The sequence below is a fragment of the Oryx dammah genome, unplaced genomic scaffold, assembly GCF_014754425.2.
Source record: "Oryx dammah isolate SB20612 unplaced genomic scaffold, SCBI_Odam_1.1 HiC_scaffold_11050, whole genome shotgun sequence".
Taxonomy (NCBI): domain Eukaryota; kingdom Metazoa; phylum Chordata; class Mammalia; order Artiodactyla; family Bovidae; genus Oryx; species Oryx dammah.
The window spans coordinates 2,071,190-2,096,424 of NW_024080444.1; the positions used below are offsets into that span (position 1 = coordinate 2,071,190).

The following is a 25,235-nucleotide window of genomic DNA, read 5'->3' on the forward strand; positions in this document are numbered from 1 at the left end:
TATCCTTGAAGGGAAGCAACTATATACCTACATTAGTGGTAAAGAAAATATGATAATGGAAAATATATCATTCTGGAAAAGAGCAAGACAGGGCAGATGATTAAACTGAGATCATATAAAGCTGATTTTTGTTCAGGACTCTTTCACTTCCAGTTACTTTCCATGGTTCTTAGCTGTTTATTTTTAGTGGTGAGGTCATAGTGTTCCATGATTAGCGAAATAGGGTCTCCATATGGAGGTATGATGTGGCGGCCAGAAAACAGCTGTGCTATCAGTGGAGCAGAGGTCTCAGAAAATGCTAGTGTGGCTTTCCCCCCCAACCCCAGTTTTGAAAAATAATTGACATACATCACTGTATACATTTATATTGTGAAATGATTACCACAATAGTTTCAGCTAACACCTGTCTTCTTATATAGGTAAAATAAAGAAAAAAGGAAAGAAATATTTTCCCTGTGATTAAGAACTCTTAGGATTTACTCTCCTAGCAACTTCCCTATATATCATATAGCTGGGTTAGCTGTAGTCACAATGTTGTATGTTACATCCCTGCTACTTACTTACCTTGTAACTGGAAGTTTGTATCTTTTGACCACCAGCCTCCAGTTCTCCCACTCTCCACCTTCGGCCTCTGGTAACCACAAGTGTGATTTCTTTTTCTGTAAGTTTGTTTGTTTAGATCCTACATACAAGTGAGGTCATACAGTATTTGTTCTTCTCTATCTAGTGTTTTCCTTACCTTTGGATGTATTCCCTTTTTTCCACTTCCACACCAACATTTGTTATCTCTTGTCTTTTTGATGATGGTCTTTTTTACAGTGATGAGGTGATTGATACTTCATTGTGGTTTTAATTTTCATTTTCCTAACAACTAGTGATAAGTATATTTTTATATACCTGTTGGCCTTTCATGCATCTTCTTTGAAGAAATATCTATTCAGTTCCTTTGTCCATTTTTAAATTGTTTTTTGTTTTTGCTGCTGAATTGTTTTGTATATTAATCTAAAACCTGAGTTCTTTATATGTTTTAGGTATTAACCCCTTATCACATATATGATTTTTACTTTGTTGATGATTTCTTTTGTTATGCAGCTTTTTAGTTTGATGTAGTCCCATTTGTTTATTTTTGATTTTGTTGTTTGTGTTTTAAATATCATATCCAAAAATCATTACCAAGAGCCATGTCAGGGAGCTTTGTTTCTGTGTTTTCTTCTAGGAGTTTCATTGTTTCAGGCCTTACATTGTCTTTAATTCAAGTTGATTTTGGAAAGTAGTATAAAATATGGGGCCAGTTTCATTTTTTTTACATGTGAAGAGCAAATTATCTCAGTACCACTTACCTTTAAAAAATTTTTTACTGATGTACAGTTGATTTACAATGTTGTGTTAGTTTCTGCTGTACAGGAAAATGATTTGGTTATACATATGTGTACACCCTTTTTTGTATGCTTTTCCATTATGGTTTATCATAGGATATTGAATATAGTTCTCTGTGCTATGCAGTAGGACCTTGTTTATTCATTCTATATATAATATTGGTATCTGCTAACTCCAATCTCCCAATCCTTTCCTCCCCTACTACCCCTTAGCATGACTCATTGAAAAGACTATTTTTTTTTTTTCTATTGAGTGTTCTTGGCCTTCTTGTCAAATATTAGTTAACTACATATGCTTGGGGTTATATCTGGGTTCTCGATTTTCTTCCACTGATCTATTTGTCTCTTTTTTATGCCAGTAACTTCCTGTTTTGATGACTACAGTTTTATAGTATAGCTTGAAATCATGATGTGTGATGCTTCCTGCTTTGATCTTCTTTCTCAGGATTCTTTTGCTATTTAGGGTCTTTTGTGGTTCCTTATAAATTTCACTGGTGGTTTTGCTACTTCTGTTAAAAAAAAAATACCTTTGGAAGCTTGATAAGGATTGCATTAATCCTCTAGATGATTTTGGTGGTATTGACATCTTAACAATATTAGTTTTTCCTGTCCATGAACATGAGATACCTTTCCATGTATTTATGTCTACTACGATTCATTTCATCAGTGTCTTATAGTTTTTGGAATAGAAATCTTTCAACTCCTTAGTTACATTTATTCATAAGTATTTTATTATTTTTGATGGGATTGTAAATGGTATTGATTTCTTTATTTCTTTTTTAGAAAATTCATTATTAGTGCATAGAAATGCTACCAATTTTGTATCTTGCAACTCTGCTGAATTCACTGGTTAGATCTAACAGCTTTTTGTTTGTTTATTGACTTTTTTAGGATTTTCTGTGTATTAATATAAAATCATGTCATCTGCAAATAGAGACAGTTTTACTTCTTTCTTTCCAATTTTGATACCTTTTTTTTTTCCTTGCCTGATTAGCTAGGACTTCTAGTATTATTAATATGTTGAATATGTGTGGTGAGAGTGGGCCTCCTTGTCTTGCTCCTGATCTTGGAGGAAAAACTTTCTATCTTTCCTCAATGAGTATGACATTAGCTTCAAGATTGTCATGTATGGCCTTTTTTATGTTGAGACATGTTCTTGCTATACCTAATTTATTAAGAGCTTTTCACATAAATGGATGTTGAAATTTGTCAAATACTTTTTATGCATCAGTTGAGATGATCATATGCTTCTTTCATTTTATGAATGTGATGTATCACATTGATTTATTTGCATATATTGAATCATCCTTGCATTCCAAGAATATATCTCACTTGCACATGGTGAATGATGCTTTTAACATGCTGCCATATTTGGTTTGCTAGTTTATTTAGAATTTTTGCATCTATATTCATCAGGAATAGTGGCCTATACTTACTGATTTTAGTATTGGGATAATGCTGGCCTCATAAAAGAAGTTTAAGAGTGTTCTTGACTCTTCCGTTTTTTGGAAGAGTTTGAGAATAATTCTTCATTCTTCTTTAAATGTTTGGTAAAATTCACCAAGGAAGCCGTCTGGTCCTGGTCCTTTCTTCACTGGGAGATTCTTTGCTGATTTAATCTCCTTGGTCTGTTCAGATTTTCTCCTTCTTCCTGATTTAGTCTTGGTAAGCTGTATGTTTCTAATAATTATCCATTTTTCTCTAGATTGTCCAGTTTGTTGGCATATAATTGTTCAGTGTGGTATAGTTTTTATAGCTTGTTTTCCACTTTATGCTTTTTGAATATGGCCTTCTGAGTATGTCAGAAAGTTTACTCAATAAAAAGTTGTTTATAAGGGATGAGGTTGGATTTAACAAGGGACTTTTTGGGTTTCATTTTATTATGAGCTTGTGTCTTTGAGTATTTTTTAAATTGTTGATGGGTTAGGTAGAAGCCTATTTACTAGAAGGACAAAATCCTAGAAGGTATACAGAACACTCATTGGTGGCTTCTTGGCAAACTGGAGTGTAGTTGAGGGGCTGATGGAATGCAGGGTGCCTGGGAAGGAAGCCACAGCTAGAGCTGTGGGACCAGGTGGGTTCCTACTGCTACAGTTGCCCTCTTAGCCTCCAGGGAAGCCCCTATCAATCATAGGCACCACCATCTCCTTATCAGGTGGCGGTGTAGAGGAATTGAGCTAGAACTGATAGGAAAGTTTCTCTGTTTTTCCATTTCACTGAAATTAGATTGGCTCTAATCTATACCTTTAACAGCTTCTTCATTTTTTTCTTTTCTTTAAACAGTGAGGTCCAACATAATTTTTCAAAATTTTCCTTTTTGATTTCTCTCTCCCATGGAATTGTACAACAGGGAAAGTACTCAAAGTACAAAAGAAGTCAGTGTAATTATTAAATAATGAATGGTTACATTTTTGTAAATAAATGTCCTAAAATTAAGAAAAAAATTCTGGAATGCTAATTTTTAACAGTGTTCATATCTAAATGTGTTTCTTCTGGGAACTGTGGGTGGGAGTTATGCATTCTAGAATTATTGCAAATAGATTGCCATTCAGAGAAGTAATGCAACATAAAAATTAATTAGTATCACAAGTTTGAACTGACATCTAGTGTAGTCAGTTATTAGAAAGTGGAGGGCCCAGTTAAAGTAGTTAGCTCTGAGATCCACTCTGCTGCTCAAAGTACCCAAAGTGCAGCCTGGCTTCTGTTAAGAAGAGAAGAGTTTTGTGGTCAAGTCCCTACTCTGCGGCTCTATGATCCAGGCATAGTGCCTAACTCCTCTGAGAGTTAATCCTCTGAGCCTCTGGATAGCTGTGTAACTGACAAGATAGAGCTATAAGTAATATTCTGAGGGGGCAGCAGAAATTCAGGATTAATGCTGAGTCCGCAGACTAGGAAAAGTTCTAGGATGAAAATGGCATTTGATCTGGTCTGCATGGCGTACTGGTTCCCAAGTGCTGTGGATAAAGAGAAGGACAGACTTGGGGCAGTAGCATGGGCAAAAACACAGTGGTTTAGCTCCCTGGGTCTTGAAGTGTCTGACTTTGTGTCAGGGGAGCTGAACCTAGAATTTAGAAAGTGGCCATTGAGGACCCTGAACACTGCATGAAGTGACTTTATTCAGTGACTTTATTCATGATTCTTGTGCTGTGTAACAGATTACCACCAATTTACAGCAACACACATTTATTAGTATGCACTTTCATTGGTCCGAAGTCCAGCGCAGTGTGGCTACATTCTCTATGATGCTTATTGTAAGACTGAAGTCAAGGAGTCCACTGGGGTGAGGTCTGCTCTGGAGGTTCAGAGGAAAAATCTATTTTCAAGTTCATTCTTATGAATGGCAGAATTGAGCTGCTTATGGGTGGAGGACTGAGGTCTGGATTTCTTTGTGGGCTCTCAGGGGTCTGTCCCCTGTCCTTACCATGTGGCTGTCTCCATGTTTAGGCCACCAATGGCACATTAATGCTGTCTTCTGCTTTGAATCTCTCTGATTTTACCTTCTGAGACAAACTAGAGAAAATGTTCTACTTTTAAAGAGCTCATAGTGACTACATCAGGTTCACCTGAATTACTTCCGTAATTTAAGGTCAGTTGTGTCATATAATCTAATCTTGAAATTAAAATCTCTCACATTCACAGTCCTGAGACTACGCAGAGTGTGTAGACCAACAGGCAGGACATTTAAGGGACCAACTTAGAATTCTGCCTTCCACGGCAGGTAATAGGGATCTACTGCAGTTGTCTGAACAAGAGAGTTATGGGCTCCAAGCAGTGTTCTTGAAAGTTAACAATAGTGGAATGTAGAAAATGTTTGGGAAAAATGAGAGACTGGGAGCAGCTGACATGGGAGGAAGTCTTTGCGATATCCAAAGGGCTTTAGTACTGCTTATGTCCTGTTTGGGCTTCTCTGGTTACTCAGTGGTAAAGAACCTGCCTGCCAGTGCAGAAGATACAGGCTTGATCCCTAGGTTGGGAAGATCCCTGGAGAAGGAAATGGCGATGCACTCCCAGTGTTCTTGCCTGGAAAATCCCACGGACAAAGGAGCCCAGTAAGCTACAGTCCAGGGGGTCGCAAAAAGAACAGGATATGGCTTAGACACTGAGCATGCATGCATGCCCTGTTTTGTACTGATTTAGTACAGCTCAGCTTGAGAAGGGCTTCTTCAGAGCATTGGAAAGATGGATCCAACGGTCAAAGAGACTTGGCAGCTTGCTTCCTCCAGTTTCAATCCAAGCTTGTAGTCATTTGTGTTTATGGAGGAAAAGATAGTGGGTGATGCTAAGTAGGTGGTCTTTTTATGCCTCCCCCTCTAAATCAGGCTCACCTTGATCTATTTTATATACTGGCACTTCACTTTTAAATTAAATTCAGTTTTTTCGTTTTCATTGTTTCATCTAGAAGCCAATTTGAGGACTGCTAGTCCTTCCTAACACCTTCACTTTATGCGTGAGCAGATAGTGGCACGGGAGGGGAAAGGGGATCCCTTTTAAGGTTTCTTGTCCTTGTCAACTATGATGTTTAGTTTGAGAAGAAACAGCCCATTGGTAAAGAATGAGGAGAGGGGTAGAGGGCGTAAGTGGGTGAGTTCATGTTCCTGTCTCATGGATTCAAGGGAGACTGGGATTAGCTTGGTTCCGGATTTGTTAGGAAAACTTCAAGGAAGGAAATGGGTCTTAGTCTGGCTGTTAAAGGAACTAATGGAGGGAAAAATTAGCTTTGCCTAAGAAAAGATCTGCAGATAAGGCCAGGTCTGCAAAGCTGGATGTGAGACATGCTCCAGAGACAGTGTGGTAGTGAGACCTGAGCTCTGAGGTCTTAGTTGTGTGACATTGGGGAAATTATTTTGTCTCCTTGAGCCTCAGTTTGTCCCACTGTGAAATGAGGCCAATAATTTTGCACATATAAATACCTAATAACAGTTCTATAGGTGAAAACCAGTTGAATATCTGAAATCATAAATGTTTCAGTCTAATCTATTAATATCTCATCGGGTTATTGTGAGGCCTGGGTATGATAATGCATCTTTACATAGTACCTAGCTTACAATTGGGCTTCCTTCCTGGCTCAGATGATAAAGAATCTGCCATCAATGCAGGGGACCCAAGTTCAGTCCCTGGGTTGGGAAGATCCCCTAGAGAAGGAAATGGCTATCCACTCCAGAATTCCTGCCTGGAGAACCCCATGGACAGAGGACCCTGGCAGGCTACAGTCCATGGGATCACAAAGAGTTGGACACGACTGAGCAACTAACACACTTTAGCATATGATCAGTACTGAGTGTCTAACACTGGTTTGAAATATTATTCAAGGAATAGGAGATTTCAAACTTTGGGATTTCAAAGTCACTTTGAGATATAGGATAGTAGCCAGGTTACAAGGGAGAAGATTCTGGATTTCAAGTGAAATGTGAGGATATCAATCGGAAGCTTGAATCAGGAGGGCAGAAGAATTTCTGATTGTGTCAATATTTGACTTGACCCGGGCACACAAAATTTAGCAACTTGCTGTGAATTATGGTCATAGAAAAGCTCATAGACTTGGGAGGAAGCTAGATAGGCTATAGGCAGGATAAAATCTAGTTCAGAGCAGAAAACTGTCCCTGGGAGGTACAGAGAGGGCCAGGAAGGAAGACAGGGATGGGGTGTGTGTTTTTGTTGGGGAGATCGGGGGAAAGAGCAGAGCTAGGTTTCACTGGATGAAGAGCAGGAGCTCTGAGTGGTAGAAAATCATCTGGACCTGCCTGAGTTTTAATAATGATATGGGGCAAAAACGAGGAAGTGACACTTTGATGAAGGAAGTTTTCTGGAAAGGAAATGAGGGTTTCTTAGGGAAGAGTGAAGAGCTGGGAGAGGGGCCAGAAGAAGAGGAGGGAGTAAGGGGAGGGCTGAGATTTGTTAGTGTTGAGGGTGTGGGGGTAACGGGCACCTGAGATGTGAGATCTGTCGGCGGTGGTCCACTGGCCAGGGCACTGTGAGCCTAGCATCCAGAGTGACAGCAAGAAGAAACCAAGGCTCCCGGAAGCAGGGCTTCCGATTTCCCTAGAACTCTAGGTTTGGTAGGAAGGAAGACCCCTTACGCAGAATAATCTACCTCTTAATTGTCCCCCTGCCACAGATTCTTAGTACTTGGAAATGCTAATCTTTCCACTACTCCAATGCATGAAGCAGAATCGAAGCATCTCTCTCTGAGCCTGAGAACCACAACAAGGGCTTTACGACAGCTTCAGAGAGGTGCGTTTACCTTGATGCATGTACTAATTAGAAAGGACTGTGTTCTCTTTGTGGTGTAAGACTTTGCAATGGACCTACATGGTCATTATTATCAGTAATAATTAATGAGAAAAATTTAGAACATGTGTTTGGTAATCCTGGGTGGAGAGATGTCAGGGGATCTTATTCCCTGACTCTGCCTTCTCGCCACCTGGAAAGGAGGCTCATGAGCCCAGCAGACCCCAGGCTGCTGGGGGCGAGGTGGGTATTCCTGCACTCACTGTGAAGAAGGCATGGCATGCTGATATTAGTGTTCACCACAGAGGAGGGCGGCTGCTCTGATGCTCTCTCAGGGCTGGAGATGAAGTAGCTGATGTGCAGATGCATCCTCTCCTGGGGAAGTTGCTCCAGGTCCCAGGCATGGAAGCTTGGCCTTCGGAGTCACAGGGTAGATGCTGACATAGCAAGTCAAAATATTGGCTTCTAGGAGAATGTTTGATGTGTTGTTTTATTCACCATAGCTTTAATTCCACCATATAAACAAGAACATGCCATTTTCTTGTCATCTGAAGAACCCTGAATTTCTTAAATCTCATCAAAGAGTGAAAGTCACTCAGTCGTGTCCCACCCTTTGTGACTCCATGGACTGAAGCCCACCAGCTCCTCTGTCCATGGAGTTCTCCAGGCAAGAATACTGGAGTGGGTTGCCATTTAAATGTTGTCAAATGTAGTGTGATTTACTTAAGCTTTCTTCTTGAATTCTGCCCTGGGGTGTTGGTAGGCAGTTACATTTATCTCTGTAACATTACTCGCCATTTAGTAAAAGAAACAAAACAAAACAAACCCCAGCAAACATGCCTCCTCCATAAGACATAAAACAGGAATAACGTGAATGAATAAGATCCCGCCTTGAGTTCATTCTCTTGCAACAAATGTAGAGTTGTCTGTGATTTTGAGTAAATGAGTCTGCAAACCAAAATAGTTAGTAAGTTTAATTTGAGGTTTATAGTTTTGACATTGTAACCCTAAATTACATCTTATTTGGAAAAATCTTTTCAATTCAAACTTTTCTTTAACCTAGTGCCACAAAATGACTCTATATTAAAATTTCTCAGGACACAATATAGTTCTGCCCATCTGTCCAACAACCTAAATTTATATATAGATAATAAATAGTAATGTTTATATCAAGATGATAAATGATATCATTATTTGGCCCTTAGATTTGCTATTCTTATTGAAAATGTTGATAGTCCTAAATATAAAATGTTTTAAAAAATGAAAAAGCCTTTAAATGTGGCAGAGTGGAAATAACAGGTCTTACAAAACTCCATCAGATGTAACATCTTAGGGGTGAAAAAAGGCTAAAAATCAAAATTTCTTCCAAACTGGTTTATCTACCTGAGTTTTATTCAGTTCAGTTCAGTTCAGTCGCTCAGTTGTGTCCGACTCTTTGCGATCCCATGAATTGCAGCATGCCAGGCCTCCCTGTCCATCACCAACTCCTGGAGTTCACTCAGACTCACGTCCATCGAGTCGGTGATGCCATCCAGCCATCTCATCCTCTGACGTCCCCTTCTCCTCCTGCCCTCAATCCCTCCCAGCATCAGAGTCTTTTCCAATGAGTCAACTCTTCGCATGAGGTGGCCAAAGTAGTGGAGTTTCACCTTTAGTATCAGTCCTTCAAATGAACACCCAGGACTGATCTCCTTCAGAATGGACTGGTTAGACCTCCTTGCAGTCCAAGGGAATCTTAAGAGTCTTCTCCAACACCACAGTTCAAAAGCATCAATTCTTTGGCACTCAGCTTTCTTCATAGTCCAACTCTCACATCCATACATGACCACAGGAAAAACCATAGCCTTGACTAGACGGACCTTAGTCGGCAAAGTAATGTCTCTGCTTTTGAATATGCTATCTAGGTTGGTCATAACTTTTTAATTTCATGGGTGCAATCACCATCCTCAGTGATTTTGGAGCCCCCCAAAATAAAGTCTGACACTGTTTCCACTATTTCCCAATCTAGTTCCCATGAAGTGATGGGACTGGATGCCATGATCTTAGCTTTATGAATGTTGAGCTTTAAGCCAACTTTTTCACTCTCCTCTTTCACTTTCATCAAGAGGTTTTTGAGTTCCTCTTCACTTTCTGCCATAAGGGTGGTGTCATCTGCATATCTGAGGTTATTGATATTTCTCCCGGCAATCTTGATTCCAGCTTGTGCTTCTTCCAGTCCAGTGTTTCTCATAATGTACTCTGCATAGAAGTTAAATAAGCAGGGTGACAATATACAGCCTTGATGTACTCCTTTTCCTATTTGGAACCAGTCTGTTGTTCCATGTCCAGTTCTAACTGTGAAGCCCCCAAAAATAAAGTCTGACACTGTTTCCACTGTTTCCCCATCTACTTCCCATGAAGTGATGGGACCAGATCCCATGATTGTCGTTTTCTGAATGTTGAGCTTTAAGCCAACTTTTTCACTCTCCTCTTTCATTAGCCACCTTTTAATGAAGAACTAGCACTTAAGATGCTATTGTTTTTCCAGTGGTCATGTATGAATGTGAGCGTTGGACTATAAAGAAAGCTGAGTGCCAAAGAATTGATGCTTTTGAACTGTGGTGTTGGAGAAAACTCTTGAGAGTACCTTGGACTGCAAGGAGATCCAACCAGTCCATCCTAAAGGAGATCAATCCTGGGTGTTCATTGGAAGGACTGATGTTGAAGCTGAAACTCCAATACTTTGGCCACCTCATGCGAAGAGCTGACTCAGTGGAGAAGACCCTGATGCTGGGAAAGATTGAAGGCAGGAGGGGAAGGGGACAACAGAGGATGAGATGGTTGGATGGCATCACTGATTTGATGGACATTGGTTTAGGTGGACTCCGGGAGTTGGTGATGGACAGGGAGGCCTGGCGTGCTGCGGTTCATGGGGTCGCAAAGAATCGGACACGACTGAGCGACTGAACTGAACTGAGCACTTAAGAAATGTTTTTGTAGTTGGAGACTGAGGCGGTAATTTAATGGTCTCTCGTTAGAGGTAGTAATAGACTAAGAGAGGAAGGGTTTTAGGTTCCTTAGAGGATAGAAAGTGTTTCTTTAAAAAACAATCACTCGGTATTGTGCCTCCAAGAGCAATGTAAACAAACAAGTACTTAATAAGTGTCTTGATGATGGCAGTGGCTGGTAGATCAATAACTGAAAGTGCCTGAACTTATGAGACTACAGGCTAATAGAAAGATATCATCAGCTATGATAAGATCAGTGTATTGAAAGAGATACTTTTCTACTTCAGACTCATGGGGAAAAAGGGATCATGCACTTCAGATGTCAAACACTTGACCAACTCTGGGCAGTAGCAATAGCCTCTTGTGGCCCTCGGTAAAATCTCTAATAAACTAAATACCAAAATCAAATATAGAAATGAAGGGATCTCTGTGGACTAGCTGAGGGACATGGATAGTGATTGGTCTCTCTGGTGGCCAGGAGTCCAACTCAGAGTTCTATAATACTTGTGCTTGCCCAGGACCTTCAGAGTCTCGGATTAATATATGAAAAATCTTTTTCAGGAGCCTTTTCGAAGATCTGCTGGCTTGGATAAAATGCCAGTGGGTAGAATCTGGGTTTTATCAGGTGCTGCTTGAGGAAAAACATTTATGGTAGTTTAGGAAAAGCCAGAAACACAGAAAAAATCAGAAACACAGTTTGGAGTTTGTAATTTGGAATCAGATTCTTGAATGTATCATGGAAACAAAACAATTGTAAATTTTAAAAAATATTTCATTGTATATTTGGCTTGAATATGGTGATCATGTTTGTCTGTATTTCCTGGACAACTGGCCTGTTCCTTTGGTATTTTTCCTTCGGGAAAATGTATTCCTTCCAAATGCTGCCTTGTTGTTCACACCTCATTATTCTTATTCCTTTGTTAGGTTCAGCAATCTTTGTTTTCTTCTTAAAAATGCTGTGAGTGCCACAAAGTAATAGAAGAACTCTCAGCAATTACAGAGGAGACTACGTCTGCTTCAGAAAGTACAGTTTAGGGAACTTCCCTGGTGATCCAATGATTAAGGCTCCACACTTCTCATACGAGGCATGGGTTCGATCCCTGGTCCAGGAACTAAGATCCTTCATACATCGTTGTGCAGCCCAAAAATTAAAAAAGAAAAAGAAAATACAGTTTATTGGCAAAGTAGTCTCAAAGAGTCAGACAGGACTGAGCGACTTGGACTCACTCACTCACTCACAGCAGGATCTAATGACTTACATTGTTGCACCCCCTCACTGCCCATAAATATTTTATTTTCTTACTCTGATTTTCTCTTCTCTCAGAATGACCCTCCTATTTGTTTTATCTATCTCAAATAAAATAATTAGCAACATGACCACTCAGAGCAGGATTTTATGAGTCTTCCAAAATAATGTAAATTTAGACTTTGCTTAGTTTGTATCTTTTTCTTCTATCTCCCAACGTTATTAAGTAATTAGATAATTTATATCTTAATCTTTTGGTTGTTCATGCACACTCCAGAAATAATTTGTAAGGCAATCTAATTTAGATTCTGTCTACTTTAAATAGGAATTAGTGTGGGTTGCATATAATATATGTAAAAGATGTAACCTGTGCCAAGTTACTGCCCAGAAGGTTTGGAAATTACTATTCATTCTATTTTTCCTTTGGGCATTATAAAGCAGTTGATCAAAATGGTCAGCTCACTACATGGAATATGACTTTTGAGTATAGCATACTTAAGAATTCAGATATTAAATCATTTCACATATTTTCCACTTAATTTTATTGAGTTCTGCCCAATAGCACTTTCCAAAAATTATTCATAACTTACTTATGCTGCTATGGCAATATTTTAGAAGATGGATGGGGATAGCTATTTTAGTTTGTAGTGTAAAGCATCATGTCCTATACAAACAGGCCAGAGTATTCCTTGTGAAATAAATGACTTTTAGTTGCTGGGCTGCTGGATGCAGATTTTTTACTGGAAAGTATACTAATTTTCCTTTCTTTAGCATGACTCTAAAAGCAATTTTGGCAAATACAGCATAGTTCGTAGTGTCACGTGAGTGTGATGGAATTGAAGTGACTGTTAATGTGGCCTTGACCTTGCTGTTGTAGCAAGGGTAATGTAAACCCTTTGGAGCATACAGTATCTTTCTTCTGGGATTTACTTATGTTTGTGGAATTTTACCTCCTCCTCAACTTTCTATACACACATACACAGAATCTTCATTCCTACCAATGGATACAGATAAACCTTGGTGGCACCCACTTGAATCCTGCTTCTGGCCTTTCTCATACCTGAAGTTCTTTTGTGTCTGCCCCATATTCACAGGACTTTTTGAGGGGTCAGCAGAGTAGATAAACTAATAGATGCCTCCATGTTAATACAGACCTTCCCTGTGGCATCACCTCAGCTTGCTTGTCAATTTATATATATATATATACATTTTTTTTTGCAGATGACCATTAGTTTAAAATGATTTAGGTGTTTTATTTTGTATTTAAATTCATTTTAGAAAAATGAAAAAACAAAAATTCTTGACCACTGACCTTTAGCTTCTCAGCTCACCTTTGGCATTCTATCTTTTATAAACATGCACTGCTATGCTGTGCTTAGTTGCTCAGTCGTGTTCAACTCGTTGTGACCCCATGGACTGTAGCCTGCCAGGCTCCTCTGTTCTTGGGGATTCTCCAGGCAAGGAAGCTGGAGTGGGTGGCCATGCCCTCCTCCAGGGGATCTTCCCAGCCCAGGGATCAAACCCAGGTCTCCTGCATTACAGATGGATTCTTTACCTTCTGAGCCACCAGGGAAGCATCTGTGTTTTTCTTCATATTGAATATTATATGTGACTAACTTGAAATTCTGCTGTGTCAGATAGAATTGGAAATGTACCAGCTTTATCATCATTACTAAGAGCAATGATAATACCTATTATTTATTGCACACTCACCACGAACAAGGCACTCTGTTGGGAATTTACATGTAGTGTCTCAATTCTCACCTCAGACCTGCTTGGAAGAGATTACTTTTTTATCTTTTACAAATTGATTAAAGGAGCTCTGAGATATTGGGCCATTTATCCAAGTTATAATGCAAATAAGTGGACAAGCAGGTTGAGAATTCTTTATTAAATTTTGCTTAGATAACAAGAGGAATAATTGCTTTTGTAGTAATATTGTCGTATTGTAGAAGTATATAAGGTAGGAAGTTAGACTCCATCTCAGTACATCATTCAGAGAAAATCTCCATTAACAAATGGTCCATCTTTATCTGACTCTTGAAAGTAATCCTTGAAGTTTATCTGATAGTTTTTAAAGTAATGGTTTCTAATTCTTTTTCTTATGACTTTTTGTTGATGTACTTTTTACTTTCTTTACAATTGAATCTGAATGCATTATAAATTTAGAATAGGCAAAATTCTCACTTCAGTATAACTTTTCACACATTTGTTTTCTGACATTTTTAAATTCTGAAATACCCAAATCTTTCCTTGTTAGTTAACTTTTAACAATCATTTATTCATAAAATTGCCTTCAACTAGTATTTGCAGATGTTCAGTGCTATCACTTCTATTTTTCATTGACCACCATTAAATGTACACCAGAGACAAAATTTTTTAAGCTGCTTGTTTTACTTTCTGTTTTTTTTTTTTCAATTACAAATATACTACAGAGTCTATAGAAACATGTTCTAGTTGGTGTTTTTGGAGATTAAATAAAGATTGTGCCAGCCATTATTTTTCTTTTCTTGCTTTACTAAGAACCCCATTAATGAGCTTGACATGAGTTATTTTTACACACCTATTTACTTTAAAAATTAATAAGTAATACATTTACAGAAAATCATTATATACCACATATAAGTAAAAATGAAAAGCAAATGTCCTTCTTCCCCTTGTTTCTCTCTTAGTCCTTCACTCATTCCTAAATTTCTTCTCTTTCCAGATTTTCTTAATGGACATACAAGCATAGGCACAATGTATGTACATATTTTAAGTAATAGTGTCTTTTCAAGTTTAAATTATCCAGAATGATGACCATCTTTACAGTGCATGCCTCCTTCTATGCTCACTGCACTTCTGAATAAGCAGGTCTCAGCAGGACTTTTATATTGAGTAAAATAAGAATACATTTCAAATGTGTAAACACAAGTAGGGCCAAGAAAATAGAGATGGAGAATCAAAATGTGAAAAAGAATACAGGTTTATAGTTTATAAAGTGTGGTTCCCAAACCAGCAGCATCTGATCTGTCATGGGCTTCTTAGCAGGGCAGAGTCATGGGCCCCATTCTGATTTGATTTAATAATCAGATCTCTGAAGATAAGCCTGAAACTGGGTTAGAACACACTCTTCAGATGATTTGTAGGCATGTTAAAGCTTGAGAACCACGTGGAGCATGGATGACAGAAGGAATTTAGAAAGTGTTTGTTATAAATCCCTTATTTGACTTATGATGAACCTGAGAGCTGGGGTGAATAAGTAACTTATCAAAGATGAACTTAATGGTGGTTGATAATTAAGACATGAGTCTCCTGACTCTGCTCTGTCTTTAGGCTGTGTAAACTTCCTAGGCAATGAGAGGATTATCAGAAAATTTTTGAAAGGAAGATATAATTATGTTATATTACCTTTTCAAAACAGTGTCTACAAAAGTATAAATGGAAATAGGCAAATAATTTAAGTATGCAGCGACTGATATATAATATTTGCTTGTATATTTCACATGCAATGAATGTTATGTTTGTGTGTCTCAGAACAGAATAGGGAAGAAGGAAGTGACTTCTCTAAACTTAAGCTAATTATTCTCTAAGCAGTGAATTTATTAGGTCTATGACCTTGGGTAAAACATTCAATCTCTTTGAGCCTTAATTTCCTTATCTATGAAATGGGGTTAATAATAACTACCAACACTGTTGTTAGGATAAGGAAACTTATGTGAAAGTGTTTTGTAGGTTGTAAAGCTTTATAAATGTGAGTGATATTGTTTTTATTGCAGAGTTTAAGTCCATTTATCTAGCAAACATTTATTAAACAAGTGTTATAGGCAATATTATAAGAATAGACATTTTAGAAATGTGTTTTTGTTTGGAAGAATTACAATATTTTAAGGTGATTTCCTAAATTATTCACATAATTAATCAGTAGGAAACCCACTTAGTTTTAATAAGGAAATTTTTGCTTTGAAACTTCAAATCCTATGTTTTGTATTGACTCATCTAAAGTTGTTAGTTTCCTTCTGACTTTTTTTTAATTCTTATTTTCTAGAGATACTTAACCAACACATTGTGAGGTGCACTCTACTTTAATATTTTTAATTTTGTCCTTTAAGAGGTGATTCAGCTTAAAAATTAAATGAAGGTATAATTATTTATATAACCTTACAGAACAGCAGCAAAAGCATGTGAGTAATTTAAGTCAATGAGTGGTTTATGTGACTCATCACACCTTAAAATGAATTGGAGTAGTTTTGCTTTCATCAATTGAAGTATAGTGGTTATTAATATGAGTCTTTTGATTTGTTCATTTAAGCAGGTTCTAGAAGTTCTTTGTAGATGTATGCTAGGATCTCTCTGAAATTTTATATACTTATGTCTCTTTAGCATGGAAACACCCACTCCAGTGTTCTTGTGTGGAGAGTCCCAGGGATGGAGGAGCCTGGTGGGCTGCCGTCTATGGGGTCGCACAGAGTCGGACACGACTGAAGCGACTTAGCAGCAGCAGCAGCAGCAGCGGCAGCATGGAAACAGTTCATTTTTTAGGAATGCCCACCTACCTACCTCTGGGCTTCCCAGGTGGCATTAGTGGTAAATAATCCATCTGCCAATGTAGGAGATGTAAGAGATGAGGGTTCGATCCCTGGGTAGGGAAGATCCCTTAGAGCAGGAAATGGCAACCCATTCCAGTATCCTTGGAAAATTCCATGGACAGAGGAATGCGGCAGGCTACAGTCCATGGGGTCTCAAAAAGTCCGACACGACTGAGTGCACGCGCGCACACACACACGCCTACCTCTAGAGGTGGCGGCGCTTCTTTAAAAAGTGGTACTGTATTTGCATTTACACTAGGCAGTGGTAAGGAAATGGCAACCCACTCCAGTGTTCTTGCCTGGAGAATCCCAGGGACAGAGAAGCCCAGTGGGCTGCCGTCTATGGGGTCGCACGGAGTCGGACATGACTGAAGCGGCGCAGCAGCAGTAGTGTTAATTAATACCAGCTAAAATGCAGTTATCTATGAAGCCCAGGGATATATTGCTTTGATGGGAACTGACAGACAGTTCTTTAAATATTTTAATCTTTTGTTCATTATTTGATGTTGAAGATCTTTCCAAAGTACACACTTCCTTTCCTTTAAGGGCAATGTTATTGTCATAAAAAAGTTAGTCATTTTCATAACATGCCACCGTATGTTTTAACTCACACTTCATTGTAGGGTCCAGGAGAGGCCTGACCTGAAGGGTGCCCCCAAGCTGGGCTGGTAGGAGAGGTAGAGAGATCATCAGTACAGCTGTGCTGGGTGGTTAGCATCTCTGTTATAAATGAACAAACCTCTGACCTCACACTCATCACCTACTCCCTTTACCTTGCTTTGCTCCTGCCTCTGGACTCTGTGTCTTCTGTTGAATTACAGTTTGTTGGTTCCTTGCCTTAAGGGATTATCCTAATATTTTTAGAAGTAGACAGTGGAGTGGTCAAAACTTTTCTCCATTTGCACTACTTTTTATAGTAATGTCATTTTAAAGTTACTAAGATTATTTTATTTTATTTTTTAAATTAACTAATGTAGATAAATCTTTATAGCCCATATATTGTGTTTCTGTACATTTCTCTTTAGTTCCATACTAGCATTCTAGGGAATGAAGTGTATTCCTTTTAAGAAATCTCCCAAATCCATTAATACCTGAATTCAGGTTGTTTTTTGAATGCAGTTTTTAAAATTAATTCTAATTCCAGATTGAAAAAATTAACACAGGTAATATTGCCATTAAACAGAGACAATACATATTTTAAAAATACAGTATCATGGACATGAAGTTAAGTGCAGTATTTTTTTAAATGAAAGATTGCGTTTTTATTTTGGGTTTTTCCCAGGTTGGAGTGATTCCTAACATGGTAGACACATATGTATGCTATAAATATTCTAAGCTTTAGGGAATGATTATTAAGTATTTTGCTTTTAGTCTAAACAGAGACAAAATAATCATGTACATGCAGATGTATGATTTCAGTACGATTTCAACCTGTTAACTAGGATTTCTTTAGTTTTACTGAGTCAGAAATACATTACATACTAACTTCCTGGAAAATCTGCAGTGTACAAGAGATACAGCTATCTTGATACATATCAAAACTGACTCTGAATAAATGAAATTTGAAATGGGAAGTTTTTAAGGACTCATTCAAGAACATTTACACGTGATAGTTTAAAATATTCTTTCTTCTTTTTCCTAGCAAAATTTTAAACAGAACAAAATTAAAATAATGAAGATGTTTTCTATTGTACTTACTGTATTACCTCTTCTGCTTGAAATTTTATATTTTGGCCTCATGTGAAGTGACAGATCATTACAGCCAATTTGTGGTTTTAACAATCAGAAGTAACTGACTAATGATGCTATTCATATTTGGGTTGGGAATTTAAGAAGACTGTGTGTGTGCGTTTTTGTGTATGCTTATATTTTAGTATTTCCTTCACCATTGAAATGCCAAAAACAATTCGTAAAGCTATTCTAAATTTTTGGTGTTCTCAAACTCAAGGTTGTTAATCTTTTCTTAGTTTTTTTTTTTTTTTCCGATCTTGTAAATACTTCAAATTATTTTTTGTAAAAACATTTTTTTAAGAAAAATTAGGAACTTTTCTCCTGATCCTGGAGCAGATGAAAGGGTAGAGATCTTAACCAGAAGAAAAATGTTTTAAATGCCCTCCACATTTACAACTTTAGTTGTACAACTTGGATGCCTTTTTATATATTTAGTTTCATTCAAGTTTTCCACTCTTCATTCTGAAAAGGAAGCAAAATACTGAATCCATTTTCCAAAGGAAAATGTTTGTAGTGTCACGAAAAATGAGAACAGATGGCCCTGCAAAGCTTTGGGGAGAATATCGCTCTCCAATTCAAATTGTTAGGCAAAGTCAGAGACAAACACAAGCTACCAATCATTGCAGTGATTTGTATGACTTAATTCAAGTGTGCCAAACAGAAAGTTACAAGGTAGAATTTTGCCTCTTACATTAACTTAAAGATGTTTTACTAATTTACAGCCCAGACTTGACTAAGTGGATACCCCAGAAGGCACGTTTTGTTAGGAAAAAGAATAATCAGGGAAAAGCAGTCCTCGTCACTTCAAATGTATTCTATAATTTTGTGTTTCACAGTGGGCACGATTATCCAGATGCAGTGCGTACTAGCGGAATAAACAGATCTTCTGAACCTGAAGTCCTCTGCTCTTTTCCCTCCACCTTTAACTAGATTAGCTTTGCAGTGCATCAGGGCTTGGGATGTGTGGGGTGCATTAACTTCTCCCCACACTATTCTGATTGAGCAGCAAAGCATCCATTACCAATACCATATCCAAAGTGACGTTTCCATACAGGCTGCCTGCTGTTTCATTCATAACCACAAAACAGACTGAAATGACTTTCCTTCTTTTTACAACTTGCAAAGAGTTAATGGACTGTGCTGGCCCCCTGCCAGAACCTTTAAGAAACTTTATTAATGTGTTATAAGGCTGGGACACCATAGTGTGGGATTTTATTGGTTATTCATCTTAATGAGTAAAAATATGTATGCACAATTAAGGCCACGTTCTCTAGCAATTGCCTTCTAATAAACATTGAGTCTGTCAGGACTCGTCATTGCATTTGCTGATCAATTTTGATTCTTTTTTTCTTCTAAACCTAAAGTTATCAGCAGTGTAATAACATGGTCTTTGTTTAAAGAAATACCAGCTTAGTATTTGAGATGAACAATTATTTAATGATGAAAGGAACATTCTTAAGTAAGTGGTAAGAATAACTATTAAAAAAAGAAAACAAAACTTGGTAAAAAACAGCCTGAAGCATAATCTGCAGCATTTTCTCATTATTTATGTAAAAAAAAAATTAGTCTATGATCTACTAATTCTTCAAAAGGCAGATAACATAATTTTGTACAGATTATGTGGGAAAGAAATCTATGAGTAAGCATTAAATGTTTCTTTCCTGTCTGTTCTGACATGTAAGTTATCAGAAAACTTATATTTTTAAATCAGAAAGCATTTTTATTTTCATACAGTTTCATTCTTCCACTTTTGACATTTTCTCCCTACCACCCTAAAGGTGGAGTGTTTCAAGTAGGGAATAAGGGCAGAAATCATATCATATTGAAAATAAATACAAAAATAGGCTGAATCAGGTCTAGGTAAATTTCATGCTGCAGCTATTTGAAAAATAATGAATATTTTTGCATGTTTTGAAATATGTACTTTCTCCCCTAAATAGAATACTGTGCACCTTCAAAGAATGTTGAGTAGTCTTTTTCAGTTTGTGAAAGTAATCGCAGGCACCTCAAATGAGGAAAATTTCCAGGAAACTTTTTTGGCAAAATGATTTTTATATTATGGTCATTGGAGTGACCATAATATGGGGAATATGGGGAAATTTTATACTATTTTATAAAAAGTAGTTCTGAACAGTTATTTAAAAAAATCTTTGGTAGTAAAACTACCCAGAGAATGTTAGTATATTACCCTTGCAAGGCAGTAGAATAAGTTTAGGCCATGTTAGTTTTTATGGATTTGAGTAAGTTAGTATGAATAAGTCTGATCTTAATTCATACTAAAGTTTCTGAGACATAAATTCATCTATGGTTTTGTCTGGAGTGGAAGTGAGAGTAATTAAATTTTCTTGAATTAACAAATTTAGAAATATGTTTAATTTATTTCTCTTTGACAGTTTAACCTTGATGTTGGAATGGGTGCCAATTGCAATGAAAATTCAAACAGCCATTGAATTTAACACCTAGTAGCAGTTTCACTTTTCACTTTCATGCATTGGAGAAGGAAATGGCAACTCACTCCAGGGTTCTTGCCTGGAGAATCCCAGGGATGGGGATACTGGTGGGCTACTGTCTATGGGGTCACACAGAGTCGGACACGACTGAAGCGACTTAGCAGCAGCAGCAGTTTATTCTCTTAAAGATGAGCCAGAACTTTGCCTTGAGTTCTAAAAATGATCTATCTTGAGGTTGTTAAAATGATTACAAATTAAAAATAAATAAATAAAATAAGATTACAAATAAGAGAATAAAATGTGAAAGATGATTCAAAGTGACTTTGGGGGGAAAATAAAACTATTTGGGGGATGGGAAATAATCTTTCGTCTTAGATTTTGTATCCTGGGTGTGGCTGGCTGTATTTTCAAGTGGAGACATCATCCTGTGTTGCTTGACCTTGTGAGTGTGATGATTCTGTGCTCTGTGTTGAAACTAACCACCTAAACTGAAGCAAAGAAGCATTTTGCCCTTGCACTTTTTCTTTGAATCTCATTCATCTGAGGAGGAGGAGGAGGAGGAGGAGGAGGATGTGGTGAGAGCGGGGTTGGTGGATCTCTTTCAGGTGGCAATGGAAGCTGGCTCTTCCCTGCAGAATAGATCAGACCCCAAACCCTGGTTAAGTACAGCTAAGCCTGAAGTAACATTCAAGGGAAAAACGGCACAGGGGGAGAAATCAGGCTGTCATTTGCAAGATGTGGCTTAGAGGGGGAATTACTTGAGGCTGTGGTGAAGTCTCGGAACTTTGGTGGGCGATTAGGTGGTTTGTGGGGAGTGAAGATGGCAGTGACTTTGAAAAGGGTGTCTGGTGGTCACATGTTATCATGGCACTGAGCTGCTCATGCTGAACTGGCCCTTTGCCATTCAACTGCATGCAGCGACTTAGTCCTCAATTTGTGGCCTGCCACGGGCAAAAAGGGTTTTCTGGTCTCATCCTTCTCCCAGCCTGTGCACATTACCAAACCACAACATAAACTCACTACAGTCAGCAGCCTTCATTCAAGTGAGGCTTCTGCCAGGAAAATTGGGACATTATGTGTCAAAAATTAGGAAGGTTGCCCAAAAAACCTTGTAATTGTAGAGGAGTAACCTCTATGTGGCCTCTCTCTTTCAGTCTGATGGTGACACTTCTAATTTGAGAAACTAGCAGATTTATATGGGATTCTGCAGTCAGATTTGATTGAGTTTAATTCCTGACTGTTTTAGTTGTTTGTAGAATAGCCTGAGGCAAGTTTTCTTACCTGAAAATGGGGCTAATAATATTAATACCTATCACACAGTGTTTATTGCAAGGAAGAAATCCACCTAGAGTACTGAGAACACTCTTGGACAAGTAAACAAATGCCCACTGACTATTAGCCTTACCATTATTTATTGTTCTTTATCCAGAAGATATCTGCTGATGAAAGAGAGGGTATAGAACATTTAAACACATAGAACATATGAGGCACTGGTGCTTTATGTAACTAATTGCATTTATCCTCACTAGGTTCCTTTCCAGTGTCGGGATCTGTTTTATATGTATTTCACTGTTTTGTGTACTCAGTGAGACATAAAGTGTATGATTTTTAGACATTTGTACTTTAGTTGGGGATACAGAATATATCTACTTGGCAATATGTACCTGAAATGACTCATATAAGAAAAAATCTGAAACTATTTTTTAGTGTTTTGTGTAAAACATGTCTTAATCTCCTATTTCTGTATGTTATAGCAGAGTCTCTACATGTAGTAGGTGATAGATCAACATTTGTTAAATTCCTCTGTTTGTCGAATAGTTTGTCATTTCAGAATTTGGGAACTCTCAAGGAAAAAAAGAAGTTAATGGTATCAAACCATAAACTTACTTGAAAGTGAAAAAAACGAAGCTCAAGTTTTAAAAGTATTAGTAAATTCATAGTGAATATTTTCTGAACACACCAACTTTGGTTCACCAGTCACTAAAGAGTGTCCTGCTATTGTACAGCCATGTGACTGACTCTCTTGATAACTAATTAAACAATGGCTAAAAATTCCCATATGTTTTTTTCTGCAAGATTATGAGAAAATTTTCTACCTTAAAAACACTCAAGAAATATGTGTACATAGGCACCTTTATATATATTTCACATGAGTACGGGAGAAAGAACAGTATTCAGAATACACCATTAAAGAGACATTGGCGTTTCTTCTTTTTTGATGGGCATTTAAAAAAATAAAGTAGAAATTACTGGTGTGGCTCTGCTGAGTGTGTGGACTTATAATTAAAGCTAGAAAGCCTGGGCATTTAGGGAATAAGCACCATGAGTATAATGAGTGCCACCGGTCTCTGTCAGCATCATGGAATTCATCTTTCACCTCTGAATTATCTCTCGGCAGAGGCAATGTTGGATTCAGTTGAAGCTTAGAATTACGGAACCATAATCACTGCCAATAATGATTATAGGATAGTATACCAGGCCTACTGTGTCTCTCAACCTGGGCTTATAATTGTGGAACACCCTAAAAGAGAAGAATCCAGTGACCTCATTATGCAATATTTGGCAGCTGTGAACAAAGCATTTTAGCTGGGACTTAAGTCTAAGAGAGAAAAAATAAGACAGAGACAGTACGCATCTGGCAAGATCTAGCTGTACTTTTGTACTTCAAGTGTTGTGTACATTCCTACCAGGAGTAGGGCTTCCCAGGTGGCTTAGTGGTGAAGAATGCACCTGCCAATGCAGGAGACCCAGGAGATGTGAGTTTGATCCCTGGGTCAGAATCCCTTGGAAGAGGAAATGGCAACCCACTCCAGTATTCTTGCCTGAAAAAATCCAATGGACAGCGGAGCCTGGAAGGCCACGGTCTGTGGGGTCGCTAAGTCAGATATGACTGAAAACACACACACACACCAGGAGTAAACTGGATGGGGTCACAAAGAGTCCGATAGGACTGAACACACACACACACACACACACAGACACAGACACACACACACACGGACACACCCACAGCCCCGGGACTAAACTGGATGGCTGGAGTTCCATGCAGTCCCTCTCTGTCCAGCCCGCCCTCCTTTTGGTCAGCTCTTGGAACTTGCAGTCGCTATGGATTTGGTCTCAATTTTTACCGTTAAGTAGGTTTTGTGCTATGGATATTTGCCATAGAAAACTTTTTCCCCCTTCAAATTTGTTACTTTAACGATGTAAAAGAAGCATCGCTCCTTAACGAAAGAGAAGGAAGCAAATTACATAGCTTTTTGGTTTTCATCTTGCATATACACAGGCTTTGCCACAGACTCTCAATCCGGTCAGAATCGTGCGTTGCAGATGGGAAAATGTGGTCTTTGCTCAAGCTTTCCTGTTGTGCATTTCCCTGTAGTGGGGAGTTCCTTTACTTTCTTCCCCAGAAAATTACGTGAGTTCCGCTCATGAGTAGCAAACGTTGTGAGCACAGGCGTCATAACATGTGGAGGTGAGTAGGCTTCAGAAAAGACCCCTGTCACCACTTTATAACTTGGAACATTGCAATATTGCTTTGTAGTTTTTCAAGCAACTTAAAAAAAAAAAGAAAAAGTTGTGATAGCAGGCCGTCTTTCTGTGGGAAATGTGCTTCTTGGCTTCCTGCGAGGCCGGCGTGGGTCTGCCCGGCCGCCGGCTGCCCTCTGCCCTGGGTGAGGCGGGCCAGGCCGGCGACATTTCAGGAGGCCGCTTGGCAGCCATTTTAGATCCTGCCCGCGCGCAGGGCTCCTGGCTGCCAAGAGCTGCAGCCGCTCCGTGCCAAGACACTCTTGGCAGTGGAGATAAACTTTGTAGAGATACACAGTCCAGAAATATCTTATAATTACAAAGCACAGGGGGCAGAATGTTTTTACAATACAGCTGTGCTAATGTAAACATTTAATTTGGCAGCCTTCTCCACCCACTTTTCAATTAACCGGGTTTATGCAGATACTTTAGGTCTGTAATAAACTTTATTGCTACTTCTCTTGGAGTACAGTTTATGAAACACAGATTGGAGGGGCTTTTTTGGGGGGTTTTCCATCCATTTAGGAGAGCACATGGTGAAGGTTGTGTTGCCATGAAGGGGAAGTGTGAGCTTTCTGTCTCAGAAACTGCCACAGGCCTGGCTTAACTGAAACAGTGTCTTTAAGGAGAAAAATGTGGGGGCTGTCTCCTTTGGCTTTTAAAGCCTGCGAGAGGATATTAATAGAAAGAGGTAAAATCACTTATATAGCTACAAGAAAAGACACTTGTGTTGGTGATCATTAAAAAAGATAAATGTCCCCTGCAAGGCATGAGACTGTTTCAAGAGATAAATTCCCAATAACAGTTCTTACAGATATAATTATAATAATTGTGTAATCGCCGTGATAATTATTCTTATAGAGTGAAAGAAATAATTTTCTATCTAAAGTAGCATTCAACTGTTCCGCTCACAAAGCTAGTCAATAGATCCTTTTCAGCTAACCTAAAAAAATGGTAGAGGTCATGGAGTTTTAAAGCTAAATTTGGTTTTAATTGACATTGTGAAAAAGGAAGGTGTTTTTTTTTCATAAGGAATATGACGTCACATTTCAGGATATCTCTTTGCATAGATTTGCTTATATGTTTCTCAGATAGATTAGAGAGCACCATTTAAATGCCATACA

The 25,235-nt window shown here is 38.3% G+C and overlaps 1 protein-coding gene and 1 long non-coding RNA gene across 11 annotated transcripts in view; both read left to right on the plus strand.

Moving 5' to 3' along the window:
• The window catches only part of LOC120860242 (nuclear factor 1 B-type), a 256,907-nt gene that overhangs the window by 93,032 nt on the left and 138,640 nt on the right, over nucleotides 1-25,235 (plus strand). The window lies entirely within an intron of this gene.
• Nucleotides 530-23,344, plus strand: LOC120860246. The gene is made up of 3 exons (XR_005720287.1): nucleotides 530-540; nucleotides 17,270-17,278; nucleotides 21,222-23,344. It is a non-coding gene; the product is annotated as an uncharacterized LOC120860246 (long non-coding RNA).